Below are 16,415 nucleotides of genomic sequence, written 5' to 3'. Positions count from 1 at the left end.
AAATGGCAGAATCAAGTCAGGATTTAAATCATAAGTTTTAGCTTATTTTAATATTATGAATTACCTTGAAATTTAACTGTTGCAAACACACCATTCCATCAAGGTGCTACAATGACATATGACAATTTAGTATGATTTCTCACGTTTTTCAGCTTTTATGTTTTTCTAAATGCTTCTCCGCCAAATTATGGTTGTTGTACCGAAAGAGGTAGCATAAAAGAGAAGCCTAAAAGGACAATTAATTATATTTCTACTTATTGTGAGTAGCCGGGGGTGAGGAGGAGGTCGTGAGGACCACGGAGGATCATGTTGCGTCAGAAGCAGCCCGAGGGAATGGAGGAACTGGTGACACAGGCGCTACGGTTGAAGGAGCTGACCCGTTGCGCCCCCACGCAAATATTGAAACCAGATATATTAGAATCCTAAAACTTACGTTAGGATTCACGACGTATTAACATGTAGATGGTAAAGACGATGACTTGATACATGAACCTATGAGGAGCAATATTTTTCACTTTGGTTTGAACTAATAATTGTTGTGACCGAATGGCGCAAGCGGACCTCAGTATCTTAGATGAATACATTATCACTTATGTACATGGTTGAGAACTATTCATAGCTCAAGCCTACCAATATACACAAAATAACAAATTCATAACTTAGATCTACCAGTATACACAAAAGAAGAGAAGAACAATCACTTGTCCACTCTAACCTTAAACCCTAAAATCTACATCCACACAAGGTTGGGAATACCACAATCTTTTGAGTCAAGGGTAAACAAACAATGGAGAAGTACATCCACTTGCGAGCTGTATTAGCAACCAAGTTCAAGACAGCAAACCAATGACAAAGAGAAATGCTTTGTTTCTCCTCAATTATTTCCTGGATAATTCAGATTGATGGGCATTATGACAGCAAACCAATGACCCGTTGCACCCGGCGCAAAGGCAAAAGTGAGACTGTATTATAATCTTAAGTTTTATACGATATTGTTATATATGACTGAGATTTATTGGATTTAAATGGCAAGGCACATGTCAGGTCCTCCGTTAGTTACCCATAGGTAATCGGCCATGGTACTAAGGAAGCATTTAGACCGAGTAGTCTACTCAGTCCGGTTCATAAGCTACAAAACCAGCTAAGCATATGCTGGTGGCATCAAAAGCTACTTCGTGAAATATGCTTCAGTATCTGCCCGGAAGCAAGATGAACCGATTACACAGTCATACGGTACAGATATACAAAAAAACACGATTAAGGAGCTTTTCATTGCATCATACGGTACAGATATACAAAAAAAACACGATTAAGGAGCTTTTCATTGCATAGCAACAGGGTTACAATCAACGGAAAGGCAATTACAGATAAACCAGTGCATATTCGGTCCAAATGCACCTTTGCCTTTCCTTAACAAAGTATTGAGCACACAGATGTGCAGCATCATTGCCTGCTCTACGAATAAAAACAACACAGAACCCAGAAAAATCCTGGCTAAGCTCCATTACACCATAGATAATATATGCAATTTCTGAACGCTTAAAGTTACCATTGTTCAACATCTTTGAGAGCAGCAGAGAATCAGTTTCCATGATGTTCAACAGCTTTGAGAGCACCAGACAAGCAGTTTCCATGATCACCTTCCGATCCCTAGCCAGAATCACACCATCTCGAATAGCATGAGCCTCCATAGAGAGGGCATTAGCTGCCTTCGGGTACCAGATATGGCCTTCGCAGCAAATAATTGACGCATCTGATCACGAGCAATGCATCCTGAGGCCCCTTCCCCAGGTCTAGAACTGAAAGCCCCATCACTTAACATTGTTGCAATCAACGCTGACTCCTACACAAAAGCACTTTGGATCAGAGAAGGTAAACTGAACGCCAGCTGTAGGAGCAGCAGGCGTGTAACAGATAAGGAAGGAACAAAGCACCAACGCTGATTTAGACACACAACCTGGCGATAGTAAATTCACACAAGAGGTGTACTCCCTATGACATCCGAAATCGAGAAACAATGAGCCCCTACATACACACACCATTACCAAAGAAAAAGAAAGACGTAAGCAAAGCAAACAGTCAGCAGCATACCGAATAATCATAAGGATTATGTGAAACCAACATGAACACAAAGTAGTTACTCAATCAAATCATCAAAATGAATTAGAAGAGTACAGGAAATAAAAATCATTAGGTAAATTAAAAACGTTCTCCCACACATCAATCTGAAAACATATCCAACAAAACTTAATCGGGAACCTATCTCTTGCATAACTGAAAAAGACAAGAATCTGTAATTTTAGTAATACACTCTTGCTTAATGCCCACAATTTATTAAACAATTATGTGTTAGTATAATAAAATGCCACCATATAGATGATAGAAAAGAGATGTCAGTATAATAAAGTTCAGTCATTAGTTGAGACGGTCTTGACATGGCCAAAATTACATACTGTAGGGTTCACTTACAATGCACCGCTGCCGCCGCCAGTCACCCCAATATTTGGCAGCACATCATCCATTGAAGCAATAAAATTCAACTACCATGACTGTAGTATGCCAACTGAAAAGATAAAAAAAACAAATTAAGATGGTTCTGATCCATGAAGAGGAGGGGATGAGTTCAGAGGGACATACACGGTCTAGAGGAGAGGGAGATGATTTGGTTCTCTACATTCAGCATCACCAATATAGCCGATCAATTCCACTGGCGTGAAAGCGATGGCTCGACATTATAGGTCTTATGTTTTTTGAGGTTCTAAACAACATCTTTGTATACCTAAGAAAAATAACTACACTGATCCCATAAAGATGCTTCGCTGCTATAAATCGGCTCTATTCCACCCAGCAAACTAACTGCCTCTTGCATCACTGCCTTCTAGCGTATGCGCACTTCAGTAAACTCGCCCTGGAGAGAGCACGGAAGAAATAATGTACTTAGAATTCAAGAAAAAGAACAAAATGGTGCAGTACCACCCCAGTTGTGGTGTATAAGAACTACCCCAGCTCTACATATTTTCTTAGCAATTTACTCAAGATAACGTCTAGCGTAATAGGAAGAACCAACAAGGGTCAAGGTGGGAACTTTTTCAAACCATGGACCTGGTACTATTAAAAACATTCTTTCTTTATCTCAGATAACATGTATGAGATAAGTATACCTGAAGGATAAGCCTATCTTCATCTAGAAGTTCTACTGATTGCCTTCCACGAACAAATTTATGATAAAAGATAAGTTCCTATGAAACAAAAATATTAAATCTGATGGTTAAGAAATGAAATAGCAGATAAGTAGTTGAAAATAGCCATTGTGTTGCCTTCACCTTTCTCCTACAATGTAAACTATACATCATACTGTAATAGTTATGCCTGTGTATCAAGCACTTAATAGCAGATAAGTACATGATTTGGTTCATATTAACCTAAGCATTGCAGGAATAGTGTCACAACCAATTACTGAAATAGTAAAATGCACAATAAAAGTGATGTATGTGATCATGAACAACTATAGTTACACATTATTAGAAGAACAGGACATGGCATCCTTAAGTTAATTCTAATAGAAGCTCATAAAGTAAATTACTTGCCAAAGCATATCTAAGTTTGAGTGATGATATCAATACGAGAAATATCATCAAACACTGCAGCACCATCTTCTGATGGCAGGTGGATAGCAATATCCCAAAGCAAACAAATCGGCGTGCTTCATCCATTGACAAACATGAGCAAGACCAACTCTTCACAGAATCATCATCTTGATCAAGAAATGAATGCATGACTCACACTATAAGAAACGTGCATGACCAGGGGAGGCAGCTGACTATAATAGTGGACATAATAGAGGATAAAATGTAGGTGGAAGGGGTGATTTACAACATTCATGCTTGGGACGAGCATGTCCTGACCATTCATAACATCTAGTACGTAAAAGCAAAAGCATGACCCTCCCACTAAATACATTCTAAGAAATGGCACCCACCTAGTTTTTTCTTGATTAGATATCCCACACCAAACTTATGGATAAGGTGGAATTTTTTAGCAGGCAATCAGCTGATTGGGCAGTATAAGCAGACAAAATTTCACAAAGATCGAACTACTTCAACGGACCTTTTATTCTGTTTCACACAGCAGCAAGAAGGAACCCCTATAACCTGCAAAATACAAGCTACCTGTACACCTATACCAATGTAAGAGGGCAAGGGAACAGTTCCATGTGCGGCATACTAAGGGCTCAGCAGCAAGCAACTATGGAAAGTACTACTTGCTAGACGATCAAAAGCACATCTATAAGTAGGCAAACCATCATTTTTAAGTGACCAGGAATTTTACTAACAACGGCTGAAGCAATTAATGGTATACAGTTAACTAAATAAAGTCCATTATCTGAAGAAAGGTTTTGTGTTGCAGATTTGGGAACTGTAATACTACTGTCCACTTGACTAAATAAGTCCACTTGACTAAATTAAGCCCATCATCTGAAGAAGCCTTTTTTTGTTTGCTATCAAGTATATTTAGTTAATTAAAATTTTGCAGTAGCTTTGCTTTAGAATTTAGTCAAGATCCATTTTTTCCCTCAGTTTCTTTTTAGGGGTCATAATCCTATTCTGCTATTCAAGTGAATTTATGGTTCTTGAATCCTTATCGTCCTTTTTGATCCAGAAATTAAATGGGAAGGCACATTCATAACAGCTGGGGAAAGTTGCTTGTACTGTGTACCAGCAGCTACATCTATCAACAACAAACAACAGCTAAAGCAATGAATCAGCTGAAGCAATGAATCAGCTTTTTTGTACTGCTGAGACCATTATCTACACAAAAATAATAATAAAAGGGTACGAAAAGAAAGGACCAAATTTACAAAATAGGAGAGGAGATAGTAAGTCCACATATAATACTTTATTTTTCTAACCATATTGTATAGATTTCAGCACCTAGAGACAAATAATAATTTATGGGCTAGTGAAAGACATGACAAAACTTGAGACATTACAAAAAATATAGGCTAACATCAATAACCAGAATACACGAAGCCAGCAGCCAGATAAATAATAGTGTAATAAGTTACAGAAAGAACCAAGGACCACAAATGATGGATCAAGTAAATACAAATTGACGTGCTGAAGTCACATAATGAAATGAATAATAAATCATGCAGGAAACAAGTTTGGTATCATATATGTTACTTTCAAAAAAGAAGGAGTCTATCAACACTTCCTTATAATTCCCAGGAGTTGTTGGTCTGTAGTCAGGGAATTACTTGTCTGAAGAAAATGCCTTGCAGATTATCTGTGGGTCGATCATGCTTGATGCACAAGGAGAAAAGGAGCTTGTCATCCTGAGGAATAACATATTTTGATAAGCAAAGACGAAGCCAAAGAAAGGCTTATATGCTTTACCTTATCATGCAACTAATATTAGCTGGAAGCCTACCTTCTCGCCATCCGGGCACTCGTATAGTAGACTTTTATGCATTGAAGCAGTTTCATAGGTGGAGGAAGTTCGTGTGAAGCACTCAAGCACATCGCAGGGCCACAACCTCGGATTGTACGTAAATTTAACTGCAAAGAGAGACAGATGACTCAAGATGACAGCTACTATACCACACTGCAGAGATACTTTATTTGCAACAAGAAAAGATCCTTGATAAAACAAATTAATTAGACACAAAATGTTGCTGCAATCTGAATTCTCATGTGTTGATAGTCTGGATTGTCCTCAAAACGCAGTGAGCAGCAGTGATGGAAGTAGGACTGAAATTCAGAGGGTATCTATGATAGAGCCTGATTTTTTTTTAAAGCCCAGAACATATATCCAGATGCAAAAACATTAGAATTGACAGTTTCAGAAAATAGTGTGAACTCGAGGGCTACCCTATTTCGATATTGGGAATTTACATGTCTGGCTTATGGTGAAACCACAATATATGCAAAAAAGACAAACCTGAGTTAAGGGAGGATGACAACCATATATTGTGGTAATTTACTTGCAGTTTCTTCTCCAACCTTCCTGGATTGCATAGCCTAACGAGAGGGCACACATATTTGAGAAATAGCATATGGAGTTGGACAGAGCACATGAGAATAAACATGGAAAAGAGAGAAGAGGATGAGCAAACCTGGGGCAGCGATGGAGTCCACGAAGACCAAAGGTGGTTGTTGTCGCTGTCGCCTGTCGGTGAATGTAACACCCCAAATTTCAATAAAAAGAAAGTTAGAGAATTCCAGAGAACAAAATTTCAAACCAACAAAAACTTTTCTTTTGCATATAGTACCATGCATAGGACTTGTGCATTTGAGTGATATGCCATGATGATTGTTATTACTTATTCTGGATATGCTCTAAAACCCTAGAGTGATCATGTGAAGATCACCAACCAAATAAATCAAAGTGGAAGAAATTCCAATAATTGAAAAACCCTAAAAACCCTCACATATGCCCTATGGCATTTTTATAAATTTTGACCCTAGACCTATTTGGTCTTCACCATTAGTTGGATAATGTTAATCAACACTTATTACAACTTTTGGAATCAAGGGTTCACCTTTCAAATGAATTTCAAACACATTTTCCCACTCACATGTGATGATGACCAAATCTGCCAATTTTAGTCTGATCACCACTTTGAGCCCTTGCCATTCAATTTTCCCAAACCAATTCTTGCTAACTCTTTGCACCATTTCAAAGTCAACATCAAGGTGAACAACTTTGATGAGGATCACCCTGCCAAATTCATTTTTGATCACTAGCTATGCTCATCCAAAGTTGCAACTTTATAACAAGTTCAACAATCTTCACTTAGCCATTTTGGCCAAATTTTGAAATCAAATTTTTCCACCACCACCTCAATTCATCTCTGGTCAATTACAACTTATTTCAACACTCACTTTTCAAAAACTTTCACCATTTGATTATTTTCAAATTTGGATATTTTTGGGAATTCCAAAATTGGGCACTATTTGCAACTATTGCAAATAGTGATCTACTCAAACTAACCTACCCCAACTTGCACCAAATGGTTCCCCTGCCCCCTCTAACCCTAAGAGGAGCACAGTAGAGCTGAGGAGAGGAGGAGAGTAGCTAGGGCATGGCCATGCCGGCCATGTCGCCGAGCCCGACGCCTCCCTCTCTCCCTTGCTTCTCCGCTGTGGACACCTCGCCACCATGCGCCACCGCATCGCCTAGCCTCGCCTAGCACCGCCCTGGTCCAAGGAACGGCGACCAGACGCCGGACGACGCGCGCCCCGCACACGCCCAGATGCCGCTCGCGTCGCAACCATGCACGCCCTGGACGCGCACTGGCCACGCGCCGCGCAGCCCCTCTGCTCACACCCTGGACCCCCTTTCTTCACCAAGCACGCCGCCGTGACACCTAAGCCGCGCCAGACACGCGCCCAGCCACGACCCGTGCCCACCGCCGCCGGAGAAGGAAACCCTGCTCCGCCGCGGGCGCGACAGACGTGGACGCAAGGCGACCAAACTAGACGCCGCCCGACCAAGCCAACACCTCCCCTAGCTTCGCCTGGACGTAGAGGACCCGACAGCACCCTCGCCTAGCTCGACCCGCCGCCGGAGACGCCGCGCGCATGTCGACTTCGTCTCTGCCCCGCAGCACCCTCCCTCGCCTATAAAAGGAGACCTCTCCTCGTCAATCTGAGCACACCATCACCTTCCCCTCTTCTCACTCGACCACCTGAGCCACTCCACTGCCTCGATTAGCCACCACCGCCGCCCAATTTCTACCTCACTGCCGACGGACGCCGCCGAAGCTCGCCGTCGATTGGAGCCACCCCAGGACGAGCCGCCGGTACCAGGAGCTTCGCCGTCGTCCACATCTACATCACGCACACTGCCATACCTTGCTGGAGCCGCGGTGAGCTCTCCCACCCCCTACCTGCGCCGCCGGTGAACTCCCCTCTCGCCGGCGGGACGATGAACCTCGATCGTCCGATTTGCTTCTAATCCTACGCCCCAGCTTCGCCCATACCGTTTCGGGTTTTAACAGCCACTGACGGGTGGAGCCCCCTTGTCAGGCAGCCCACGCGGGCACAGACGCGTGGTGGGCTGGCCTTGGGCCGTTTTTGAATCTTTGAGCCCACCTAGCTTTCCCGCCGGCCTTTTTATTCAAATTAGATTTAAATAATTTTCCAAACATTTTCCTCACAGCACAAACTTTGAAATTAAATATTTCCAAATTGGCTGAACCAAATTTAGTGAATTTTATGTTGTTGGAAAGCCACTAAAATTCCCTACAACATGCCACTGGCCTCTTGGTCAAATTCTTTGTAGAATTAATGTGATAAAAATAACAAGCCAGGGACTTTTTCCGATTCAAATAATTCTTAAAAATCAACCAGAATAGATATTAAGTAAATTCCAACTCTAGTAGCTCACATTTGACTTGCACTAATTGTTTATACAATAAAATGGTGTGGTCACTTTGAATGATCATGCCATGGTTTAATGGTGGGATATTTTGACTAGTGTAACTAGTTGATATTGTCCAAAACTATTTAAGTTAAATGGTGTGAAGTCTTACACTTCACTTAAACTTGTCTCACATGTATTCATGGGATGTTTGGACCCCTGGTTCCAAACTCTCTTATATGAATTACTTGAGATTTAAATCAAAAATAGTGTAGCCAAATGGTATGAGGTGATCTACCTCATTTAAATCATTTTCCCAAAATAATGATGATGAACATTTGACTTAGGTCAATATGAGTTCATCCATGATTATTGGAGGAATTAAATCTTAAGAAGATTTCAATGAGAGGAAATTATTTCTCAAGAACCCTATGGAAACTATCATTTACATATGAAATACAAAGAAGTGAATTCTAGTTAAATCCCACAACCCATGCACCCTAGTTAAATTATTTGTGTGCATAGACTAGTTTGTGTGTTGTTTGTAATATATGGAATAGCCATTGAATTAGTGAGTAATTATACTCGTATTTAAATTTAGACGGTAGCACCGGAGAATACGCTCAAGAAGAAGGATACTACCAAGAGGAGGAGGAGGAACAGTTTGAGAACTACCAAGGCAAGCTAATATTCTTGCAAAGTGCAAAGCCCCTTGGGGCAAGGCACCATGCTTCTTATCTTACCTTATGTGAACCCATCCCAAGCTTTTACTTTACAAGTTTTTACTCGTCTTCTAAATGAGTTACTTTTATAGTTAACTTTGGTCAAAGTACAAGTTGGTTACTAGAGTAGTAAGTTAGTCTTTCCCAAGCAAGCAAGATAGCACCCCTCATGAATTAGAGCTAGTGCTAATGAACTAAACTTGACTACTCTAGATGGGAACAATGTGACTTTGAAATGATTTTGAAACCTTGGAATGAAGATGCATTCCATTGAATGATTTTTGAAGGTGAAGGTGAACAAGAGAAGATAGTGATTTTTGATAAAACATGATGTTGGTTTGGATGCGATACCTTTCCAATTTTTGAGTACCCCCACAATACCTGATTATGGGTAGGGCTTAACTGGAAGTTTATGTATCTTAGTATGGGTTCCCTCTAAACAAGCGTCATCGGGGTTATGCCGAAAGCTGCCTCTCCCACAAAAAGAAACGATATGATATGATGCGAAATGAGGTGAATGTCCGGCCCAAGCCCTGTGCAGTTCCCAGGCTGACTGTCTGTCTTCACTGGGAGGCCAAGCTCATGGGGAGAGGTGCTCATACTAGGGTTCGTAAGTGAAAGGTTATGGTTGATGATCCGCGTACTGTGTTACGATGATTCGGGGAAATCCCGACGGATGAAATCAAATGTTGTGGCACAAGTGTGCAACCTCTGCAGAGTGTAAACCTATTCGAATAGCCGCGTCCACGGTTACGGACGGTTGGAAAGGCCATACAGTGGTCCAATGTCATACTTTTGAAAATGATGTTGAAAGATGATGGTGAAATGACTTGTGGTGAATTGAATTGGAATCACCACTTGAATGGTGGGAATGACACTAATGTTCCCACTTGAGTTAGTTAGCACTTGAACAAGCTTTTCTCAAACTTTGTGAACTAAAACTAGCTTTATGCAAATAAATTAGAGCTTAGCAAACCCTACTAGAATGTCTAGCACTTACATTAGTATTAGTTTGCGAGTACTCAACGTACTCACGGCTTTGTCCCTGGCTATTCAAATGGCCAGAGTATGAAGATGACCAAGGAGATGACCAGCAGGACGCCTACGACAACTAAGCGCCTTCCGACGTCAAGCGTTGGCCTGTGGACTAGAGAGTCCTTGTATCTTACGCTTCCGCTATGTTGAACTATGAACTTGTGTTTGTTCGTTGATCAATAGATCAACTATTCGTGTAATATGGATCATGTGATTCCAAATTTGTAAAGACTTATGGCTTGTAATGAATGATGACTGTGATACTTAACTATTATGCCTCGCAACAACAATATTCCTGGGATTGCGATGTATGACATAATAGGCATTCGGACTTAAAAATCCGGGTGTTGACAAGTTGGTATCAGAGCCATTGTTTGACCTTAGAAGACCTTAGTTGGAATGGGCGTTCTGAAAAACTTAACTTTGAAAGCAAATGAAAGAAACTATTTGTGAAAAAGTTCTACCTTCTTGTCTTGGAAACTTTGCCAAAATTTGATGAATCATGTTCTATTTTATTTGACTCAACTTAAAATTTTGCCACACTTTGCACTCTCTAACTTACTCATCCAATTCTCTTTCAGATGGAGCCGAATGAACCCATCAACACCAAGTTTTACCAGCTTGGGAACGGAGGAAGCTTGATCTTCGAGCACGACCTCAACGCCGTCTCTGACTTCCTTGGGCGCCCACACCCCGAGTTTCACGGGGTTCAGTTGGACGACACGCCTAGAGGAGAGTTGCAGTGGGTGATCACTGCCGACTTGAGGGGCAAGATGGAGCCTCCCACTTCTGAGAGGATCCTCTTCTCCTTCCGCGAGAGCAACTGGCTCGACGGACTTGCACGTGGTCTGCAGGAGGCACTTGCGCGCCTCTGTGGACAGAACGTGGTGCGCCTCCTCGCCTCTCGCTACGCCCACCTTGTGAGGCGTGATGCTGCGGGAGTGCCCATGGAGCTGCAGCCACACCCGGAGTTGAGGCACCATGCTGAGCACCTAGACTTCATGCTCTACCAGACTCAGAAGGACCTCGACGCCTCCCGCGCTTACGCGAACCAGACCCATGCTCACATCACCGAGCAGGGTGAGGCGATCAAGCTACTCAACAACGACCGCAAGAGCCTTCGCCAGCAGCGTGCCAAGAAGGACGCTACGATTCGCCGCCTTCGCGCCCGGATCGCGTCACTTGAGGCCACTGTCAAGGCCCAGGAGGATCAGATTCGTCAGCTGGAGGATGACGATGGAGGCATCGACATTCAGGGAGGAGACGCCTTCCTGAGCGACGACGACGACTTTGAGGAGGATGAGAACACCGAGGAGGAGGACTACGAGTTTCTGGAGGCAGGATCCGACGACTACGTCCCTATCGATGTCGATGAGGAGGAGTAGTTGCACTAGTTACACTTATAGTAGGTGTGAGTTGTATCCCGTCCCTTGTATCGTAGCATGAGAATGGTTCTTAAAACCATTAGAGTATGTGTGTAGTTTGTACTATGTGTTGCATGAATGAATGAATGTTATGTTTGTCATGAAAAGATTACAAGTTTTCCAATGTTTTTCAAACTTAACCAAAATGAACCTTAGAAGTTTCCCTCTTATCTCATGATCTTCCATATCTTCAGATGGCCCCTCCAAACCGCAACAACAACGACGCCATGATGCAACTGCTGCAAACCTTGCTAGCTGACCGGGAGACAGAGAGAGCTGAACGCCAAGCCAACATCGCAGCCTTGCAGAACCTTGCCAACCAAGGCCATGGGAATCACGACCACCCCAGATCCAAGCTCAAGAACTTCCAAAACACCAACCCTCCGGTATTTAGCAAGACCGAAGAACCCCTCGATGCTAATGATTGGCTCCAGACTGTGGAGAACAATCTTGAGGTAGCTGGAGTGGAAGCCAACGAGAAAGTCTTGTTCGCCACTCACTATCTCGCTGGACCAGCTCGCGCTTGGTGGACAAGCACCCGTGCCATGAACGGAGGTCAGTTCATGACTTGGGAGGATTTCAAACTCAAGTTCAGCAAGTACCATGTACCCCCGGGTCTTATCAAGAAGATGAGGGATGAATTCCGAGAGCTGAAACAAGGTCGCATGACGGTGGTTGAATACCGCGACAAGTTTCTCACTTTGTCAAGGTATGCCCCTGATGAGACTGACACCGTTGAGAAGAGGAAGGAGAGATTCCTGAACGGACTGCATGATGAGATGCAGACTGTCCTCGTCAACATTCCCTTCGCCGACCTCGAAGCCCTTGTTGACTCCGCCATCCAGATGGAGGGCAAGTTAAACCAAGCCAATGAGAACCGCAAGCGCCGCATGGCGAATCAAAGTGGATCAAGCCACCCCCAGAAGTTTCGCCCTAGCTCAAGCGGAGGTTTCACTCCTAAAAACAACAGGCCCCCGATGCAGAACTCGCGCCCCGGTTTTCAGAACCGGAGTGGAGGAAACTCCAAGCCCGGAGGCTACAACAACAATAACAACTACAACCGCGCTCCGCCCCGAGCCCCGAACACCAACAACACCAACACCAACACCAACCCCAGAACCGGAAGCAATGCCATTCCCGTTGCGAACAAGCAAGACAAGAGCACTATCACTTGTTATGAGTGTGGTGTAGTGGGGCACTACTCCAACGAGTGTCCCAAGCGTCTTGCCAAGCTCGCCGGCAACACCGCTGCCCCTGCTCAGCAGCAACGCCGTGTCTCCACCAGCAAAAAGTTTGTCCCCAACAACCCCAACAACCGCAACGGCCGCCTCTACCACATGAACGCTGAAGAAGCCCAGGAAGCACCAGATGTTGTACTGGGTATGTTTTCTGTCAACCACATCCCTGCCAGAGTGTTGTTTGATTCCGGAGCATCTCATTCTTTTGTCACCGAAGACTTTGCATCCACAAGTAAAATTCAACCCCTCAGTTTGAAGCATGTTATGATAGTTCAAATCCCCGGATCAACCACCAAAGCCAGAAAATTTTGCAAAAATGTACCCATCAAAATCCATGACGTAGATTTCCTTGCCAATCTCATCGTACTTGGAACCAAAGGTTTGGAAGTTGTCCTAGGAATGGACTGGATGTCCAAGCACAATGGATTGATCGACTGTGCCAAGAAAGCCATAACCATGACCAGCAGCACCGGTATCGTAGTTGAGCACGTCTCTGAAAAACTACCCAGAAAATTTACCTGCAACCAAAGTGTATCCAAGCCAACTCTGGATCAAATTAGGGTCGTTTGTCGCTACCCCGATGTTTTTCCGGATGATCTACCCGGTATGCCCCCAGATAGGGATATCGAGTTTATCATCGAGTTAATCCCCGGAACTGGACCCATCGCCCAGAGAGCCTACAGCATGAACGCAGCCGAGCTTGTGGAGCTGAAGAAGCAAATAGATGACATGTTAGCCAAAGGTTTGATTAGACCAAGTGCATCCCCCTGGAGATCCCCCGTCCTGTTTGTGGACAAGAAGGATGGTGCAAATCGTTTGTGCACGGACTATCGTAAACTTAACGATGTCACCATCAAAAACAAATACCCCCTACCCAAGATAGAAGACTTGTTTGATCAACTCACCGGAGCCAGAGTTTTCTCCAAGATAGACCTTAGAACTGGATACCATCAACTGAAGATCCGAGCCACCGACATCCCAAAAACTGCCTTTACCACCAGATATGGGTTGTATGAGTACAACGTCATGTCGTTTGGGTTGACCAATGCCCCTGCTTATTTCATGAATCTCATGAATAAGATCTTCATGAACTTTTTGGACAAGTTTGTCGTTGTTTTCATCGACGACATTCTGGTCTACTCCAAGTCCGAAGAGGAACATGAACAGCATTTGGAGATTGTCCTAGAAACCCTTAGACAGCACAAGTTGTATGCCAAGTTTAGCAAGTGTGAGTTTTGGTTGGAAGAAGTTGGATTTCTGGGACACATCTTGTCTGCAGGAGGAATTGCCGTAGATCCCGCCAAAATCAAAACTGTTATGGAATGGCAAGCCCCAACCACCCAAACCGAGGTCCGCGCTTTTCTTGGATTAGCCGGATATTACCGCAGATTTGTAGAAGGTTTTTCGAGCATCGCTCGACCAATGACCCAACTGCTGAAAAAGGACAGAAAGTTTGAGTGGACCGACAAATGTGAAGAGAGCTTTCAGCAGCTCAAGAGTAGACTGACAACAGCCCCAATCCTGATCATGCCGGATATCGCAAAGCCCTTTGACGTATATTGCGACGCCTCCAAGACTGGACTTGGATGCGTGCTTATGCAAGAAGGCAAGGTTGTATCCTACCTTTCTAGACAACTCAAGCAACATGAACAGAACTACCCAACCCATGACCTCGAGCTTGCAGCCGTGGTCTTAGCCCTGAAAGTTTGGCGTCATTACCTCATGGGTAATCGATGCGAGATCTACTCCGACCACAAAAGCCTCAAATACATATTTACCCAAAAGGAGTTGAACATGAGACAACGCCGATGGATCGAGTTGATCAAAGATTACGACATGGAGATTCACTACCACCCCGGCAAGGCCAACGTGGTAGCGGATGCTTTGAGTCGACTGCCGTGCCAGTTGAACTCCATGCTCGCAACTGAACAGCCCAGCCTATACCAAGAGTTTGAACAGTTCCGACTTGAACTTGTTAGTGAAGGATTCCTAGCCAGCATCGAACTGCAACCCACCTTGGTTAGTCAAATCAAGGAAGCCCAGAAAGACAACGCTAGCATTGACGGAATCAAGAAACAGATAGCCGCAGGAAAAGCCCCCGGATTCACCGTAGACGAAGCCGGAGTGCTTTGGTACAAAGAACGTCTCTGCGTACCATCGGACTCTGACTTGAAACAAGTCATCTTGCAAGAAGCCCATGACACCCTTTACTCAATCCACCCCGGAGGTACCAAGATGTACCAGGACCTAAAGGAACAATTTTGGTGGCACGGAATGAAGAGAGAGATCGGTAGCTACATCGCTAAGTGTGACATCTGTCAGAGAGTTAAGGCAGAACACCAAAGACCCGCCGGACTGTTGCAACCCCTTCAGATTCCAGAATGGAAATGGGACTCCGTAGGAATGGACTTTATCACCGGACTGCCCAAATCCAACAAAGGCAATGATTCAATATGGGTAGTTGTCGATAGACTGACCAAAGTCGCCCATTTCATCGCCGTCAAAACCACTTACCAAGGCCCTAAGTTAGCGGAACTCTATATCTCTAGAATAGTTGCTCTGCACGGAACCCCCAAATCGATAGTGTCAGATAGAGGATCACAGTTCACCTCAAGGTTCTGGCAGAAGGTGCATGAAGGACTAGGCACTCGCCTAAATTTCAGCACCGCCTATCACCCTCAGACCGACGGACAGACCGAGAGAGTAAACCGGGAATCTTGGAAGACATGCTTAGAGCATGCGTACTGGAATACGGAACCAAGTGGGAAGACTGCCTACCTTACGCAGAATTCTCCTACAACAATAGTTACCAAGCCAGCCTACAGATGGCCCCCTTTGAAGCCTTGTACGGAAGGAAGTGCCGTACCCCCCTGAACTGGTCAGAAGTCGGAGAGAGCCAAGTTTTTGGCCCAGATGTTCTTCGTGAAGCCGAAGAGAAAGTCCACAAGATTCGCGAATACCTCAAGACTGCGCAATCCCGACAGAAGAGCTACGCCGACAAGAGACGTCGGGAGATGACCTTTGAGATTGGAGATTTCGTCTATCTCAAAGTATCCCCCTTGAAAGGGATGCAAAGGTTTCAGCTGAAAGGAAAGCTTGCACCTCGCTATGTGGGACCTTTCAAAGTCCTCAGTCGCCGAGGTGAAGTATCTTATCAACTGGAGTTGCCTGAAGAAATGTCGGCTGTGCACGACGTTTTTCACATCTCACTTCTCCGGAAATGTCTTGAAGTCCCTGAGAAGACCGAAGTGTTCAAGAACATAGATCACCGCTCGGTAGATATCAACAAGGATTTGACTTACCGCGAAGTGCCTATTCGCATCCTAGAAGAAGCTTACAGAACCACCCGCACCCGAAGCATCAAGTTTTTGAAGATCCAATGGAGCAATCATACCGAGGATGAAGCCACCGGGGAACGCGAAGATTTCATGAAGAAGGAATACCCAGATCTCTTTAGTACCTAACTTTCTTTTCGATCTCGGGACGAGATCTTTTGTAAGGGGGAAGGGTTTGTAACACCCCAAATTTCAATAAAAAGAAAGTTAGAGAATTCCAGAGAACAAAATTTCAAACCAACAAAAACTTTTCTTTTGCATATAGTACCATGCATAGGACTTGTGCATTTGAGTGAT

General features: G+C 43.9%; 2 long non-coding RNA genes across 3 annotated transcripts; both read right to left on the bottom strand.

Annotated features, from left to right (window-relative positions):
- Positions 1–1,299: 1,299 nt before the first annotated feature.
- On the bottom strand, positions 1,300–2,241 carry LOC139830240 (uncharacterized). The gene is made up of 2 exons (XR_011742235.1): positions 1,958–2,241; positions 1,300–1,843 (listed from the first exon to the last, which is right to left on the bottom strand). It is a non-coding gene; the product is annotated as an uncharacterized lncRNA (long non-coding RNA).
- Positions 2,242–4,117: 1,876 nt separating this feature from the next.
- Positions 4,118–6,180, bottom strand: LOC139830239 (uncharacterized). 2 transcript variants are annotated; one of them, XR_011742234.1, is made up of 4 exons: positions 6,116–6,180; positions 5,941–6,020; positions 5,397–5,558; positions 4,118–5,302 (listed from the first exon to the last, which is right to left on the bottom strand). It is a non-coding gene; the product is annotated as an uncharacterized lncRNA (long non-coding RNA). The 2 variants fall into 2 exon arrangements; XR_011742233.1 differs by having other exon boundaries at positions 4,638–5,302; positions 5,941–6,170.
- Between the last annotated feature and the right edge of the window lie 10,235 nt (positions 6,181–16,415).

The sequence above is a fragment of the Lolium perenne genome, chromosome 4, assembly GCF_019359855.2.
Source record: "Lolium perenne isolate Kyuss_39 chromosome 4, Kyuss_2.0, whole genome shotgun sequence".
In the NCBI taxonomy this organism is placed as follows: Eukaryota; Viridiplantae; Streptophyta; class Magnoliopsida; order Poales; family Poaceae; genus Lolium; species Lolium perenne.
This window is presented reverse-complemented; position numbering and strand designations above follow the sequence as displayed.